The 3,757-nt window shown below is 35.9% G+C and overlaps 1 long non-coding RNA gene across 3 annotated transcripts in view; it reads left to right on the forward strand.

Annotated features, from left to right (window-relative positions):
• LOC102503003 (uncharacterized) overlaps positions 1-3,757 on the forward strand; it is an 89,973-nt gene that overhangs the window by 40,123 nt on the left and 46,093 nt on the right. The window contains exon 1 of one of the 3 annotated variants that reach the window (XR_003550704.1): positions 851-895. The exons of the other annotated variants lie outside the window; for them this stretch is intronic. This is a non-coding gene — a long non-coding RNA (uncharacterized LOC102503003). Of the gene's footprint in view, positions 1-850; positions 896-3,757 lie in introns of those variants that run through there. 3 annotated transcript variants of the gene reach the window in all.

Consider the following 3,757-nt stretch of genomic DNA (forward strand, 5'->3'; position numbering starts at 1 on the left):
CCCTAATTATTATTCTTTTTAAAAGATTTATTTGTTTATTATCATTTGTTATTATTATTATTTTTTAATTTGACCAGACAGAGACAGAGAGAAAGGGAAAGTGAGAAAGCTGCCAGGTCCGGGATTCAAACCACAGTTGGCAATGTGGGACTCCAGTGCTCTTAACCACCACACCACCTGCTGGCCCCCTTAATTCTTCTTTTAGAGGACACCAGAGAGAAAGATTTTAGGGATCACAGAATCATGAGGTCATGACTTGGTGTATAAGATTTGGCATATAAGTTGAAGGAAAAGAATTGTGATGCATTTGTTGAATCATAGGTCTTCCTTCTAGCTATAGCAAGAAGTTTGAGTATTTAAGTTTGCTAGGGGTGCAGGCAGGGAGTCCTTGAGAGTGGTTAAGTAGTGGCTACATCGGCTTACACATTTTCCCAATAAATTTTAGGGCATACCTTTCATGGGCCCAATATCAATAAAGGCAAGGCAGGAGGTAATAAAACAGCTTTAGGGAATTTGTAAGCTAAGGAACATTGGTGATTTGAGTATTAGCACAAATGCTTGCAGCTTTGGCTAATGACTTGACATGCATATTTCTATGTTTTATAATTCTTCAACATATGAAGTAAAATGTTATTCATAAATGTATGTCTTAATGAACTGACTGAAACTTCTAAAATTTTACATATCCATGGATAATATTATTTATTGTTATAATGAGGCTATTTTATTAATGTTTGCCAATTTTTTGTGTGTTTGCTATAGGGTACATGACTTCAAAAACACTGTAATAGGGCAAAATAAATACATGCCATCTGGCTGGCCCTAAAATCTTATTTTTTCAAAAAGAAAAGAAAAATAAGAAACAAGGAGAGCCAAATGAAGATATTATGATCAGGTATGATCAACTACTGATAGAATGATTCATTTTAATTGCAAACTGAAATGCAAAGAGTTGCTACAATAGAATTTAGCTTACATCTAATTTCAGCTTGTCTGATAGGTCACCACTGCTAGACATACTGACTGAAAGTACCATTTTATTATTTTATAATTCATACACCATCAGTGCCTGATTCAGACCTTCTGGCTTCTAAATTATGCAACTTTGAGTAGGCTTCTTACTTTCTGTGTCAGTTGACTCAACTGTAAAATGGGAAGTATCATAGCTTATTGTATAGATTTGTAGCAAATACTAAATACAAGAAATTGTGTTTCTCAGTGTTTTGCCACAGTCAATAATAAAAGATGTTGCTATTCTTTTTAATTACCACGTTTATAACTAGTTACAGGTTTTGTAACACATAGGAGCTGTAGGAAGAATGGAAAATGTGTATTTCCAGGAAGAACTAGCTTACTCTTAGTTTGATGACTCAATTTTTAATGAACATTATATTCTATGAATATATGCCGATGGTTGTTTGCTCAAAAGAAAATTTTGTTTGTTGATCAAATAGAACAAACAATGGAAAAAGGGCTTAGGAAAGGGAATGTATTCAAAGCTCTCTTGGCCTTGGATCTAAAGGTGCAGGTAGTTTAGAATTCATATTATTGGAAGGTGTAATTCTGACTTCAAGCCTGTGTAATTTAAAAAAATGAATTATTTTATTTTAACTTTATTTATTATTATTATTACTTTTCAGTTTGATCCGAGAGAGATAAAAAGTGAGGAAAAATGAGAAAGCAAGCCACCAGGTCTGGGACTTGAACTGTGGTTGGCCATGTGAGAGTCTAGAACCTTTAACCACCACACTACCTGCTGGCCCCCAGCCTGTGTAATTTTAACTCGAAATCAGAAACCCAGCAAAAATACACTAGCTAGAAAAAAAAAATCTAGAGCTGTCTCTTCTGACATTATAACTCATAGAGTAAAAGGAAGATTGATTTGGCTCATCCTGCTTCCTGGTCACAAAACTTTCTTGGTTCCACCGTGTATTACTATATGTTTTAGACTAATGGGGCTACCTGATATTCCCCCTAAAAGTCATGTGCTTTATGCTGCTTGTTTTCCATTACACCTTTCCCCCATCGATTTTCTGCATGTTAAATTAAATTTTTATAGATCCTTGAATGGCTCTTGAATATGCTCCTCTCTATATCCACTCTCAGTTAGCAATGCCTTCACACAGAATGTTTTTGCCTCCCCCATGTTTCCATAGAGCGCTCTGCTCATGGTTGAGGATGAGCCCTTGTGGGCTTGCTCTGATATAGGCATTTATTGCTATATACTTTCCTCTTAGAACTGCATTTACTACATTCCAGTTTTGGCATGTTGTGTTTTCATTTTTAAAAATTATTTACTTAATTTTATTGATTTATTTATTACTATTATTATTTTAAATTTGACCAGAGAGAGACAGAAGGGGGAGAGAGAGAGAGAGAGAGAGAGAACGAGAGAGAGAGAGAGAGAAAGTGAGAAGGAAAGCTGCCAGGTCTGGGACTCGAACTGTGGTCAGTCATGTGGGAATTCAGCATCTTAACCACCATGCCACCTGCTGGCCCCAGGGAGAATTAAAAAAAAATTCTTTATTTAATACAGTGTTTGTGTGTGTGTGTGTGTGTGTGTGTGTGTGCGCACGAGAGAGAAAGAGACAGATAGAGAAGGATATGAGTACATTTTATAGGGTCTGTTCGCACTAAAAATCCTCCCATCTCTCCTCCAGTCCATTGGTTGTTAGGTGCTTGTACACATGCCCAGAGTGTTTCACACCAAGCAGGCCCAAGATTCAAGCCATGGTTGCCACGTGAGATCTGGTTTTCTCTCGAGCAATACATTTTCACTGTGCCATGCAGAAAAAACAGTCGACTACAGGAGAGTCCAACGACATAGCCATATTCGTCTATATCAAATGTCAGGGTTTCTTTTCTTTTTTTTTTTTTGACTGAGTAGAATTCCATAGAGTACATGAACCACATTTTTTTCAATTCAATCATCTATTTTTGGACATTTGGGTTGATTACATATCCTGGCAATTATAAATGAATGTTGCGATAAACATGGATGTGCAAGTGTTTTTCTGACTGAGGGTTTTTTCTCTCCTTTGGATAAATACCTAAAAGTGGAGCTACTGGGTTGTACGGTAGTTCTATTTGTAGATTTCTGAGGAATCTCTATATCATTCTCCAAAGTGATTATACAAATTTGCATTCCCACCTATAGTGTAGGAGAGTTCCCTTTTCACTACAGCCTTGCCAACACTTACCATTATTTATCTTCTTAATTTTAGCTATTCTGACTGGAGTTAAGTTGTATCTCATTATGGTTTTGATTTGCATTTCCCTTATGATAAGAGATGTTGAGCATGTTTTCATATGCTTTTTGGGCTGTTCGTTATGTCTTCTTTTTTTATTTTTTCATTTCATTTTCTTTTATACATTCAATCTCATTATTATTTGGCTTACAAAATGCATATTTCAGCGTGTGAACATTTCTCCCTAGTCCAGTTGATAAAACTACAAAATATCTTCAATAGATAATACCACATTTCTTTGTACCATTAATTCTTTGCCTTCCTATTTTTCTTCTAAATGTCCTTCCTCAGCCCCTCCTCTTTCACACACATTTTATCTGTATTTACGTCTATATACTGTGTTTCTATATCCTTTAGTGAATTAGTTTCAGTCATAGAGTGCGTACACTTGGTATATCTTAAGTAGGGACATAAAATGCCTCTCCTTCATAGCCTGGCTTGTTTCACTCAGCAGTAAGTCTTCCATATTCATCCACTTCCTGTCAAAAGCCAAGGTTTTGTTGTTTTTT

Source organism: Tupaia chinensis, unplaced genomic scaffold (genome assembly GCF_000334495.1).
Source record: "Tupaia chinensis unplaced genomic scaffold, TupChi_1.0 Scaffold000502_1, whole genome shotgun sequence".
In the NCBI taxonomy this organism is placed as follows: domain Eukaryota; kingdom Metazoa; phylum Chordata; class Mammalia; order Scandentia; family Tupaiidae; genus Tupaia; species Tupaia belangeri.